The sequence below is a fragment of the Lupinus angustifolius genome, chromosome LG17 (assembly GCF_001865875.1).
Source record: "Lupinus angustifolius cultivar Tanjil chromosome LG17, LupAngTanjil_v1.0, whole genome shotgun sequence".
Taxonomy (NCBI): domain Eukaryota; kingdom Viridiplantae; phylum Streptophyta; class Magnoliopsida; order Fabales; family Fabaceae; genus Lupinus; species Lupinus angustifolius.
This window is the reverse complement of record NC_032025.1, coordinates 18,483,184-18,483,658: the sequence shown is the minus strand read 5'-3', so window position 1 is coordinate 18,483,658 and position 475 is coordinate 18,483,184.

Genomic DNA, 475 nt, shown 5'->3' with positions numbered 1-475 from the left:
ATATATATAAGTTATATATATATGTTATGGCACTGAAGCAAAGAACACATTGATTGATAGGAGATGCCAACCGTCTTAGTGGATTAGTTGGTAAAAAGCAATGTGAGTGGTAGAATTAGGAGGTACCAATTCAGTAAACACATTTTGTTATCTTTGCTTAGAGCAATTAATATTAATATTATGCTTTGGTAATTAGAAGGAAATCAGCGGTTCTCTGTTTGACATTTTGCATTTTGTGTGTTCTATTTTTCATTAGATAAATATTCTATTTGATTGAGTTTTTTATGAGTATTTCTAAATTCTTCATGGTCTCATTCTACAACTAACAATTAGTATTCTAACAACAACCCATGAATATAGAGCTTCACACACTTTAGAAAAAGCACACTGCTGTGACTACAAGTACCAAAGGCACTAAGAAATTGTGTTTGTATGTTTTGCTTTTGAACTTTGTATTATGAATATACTTTAATTT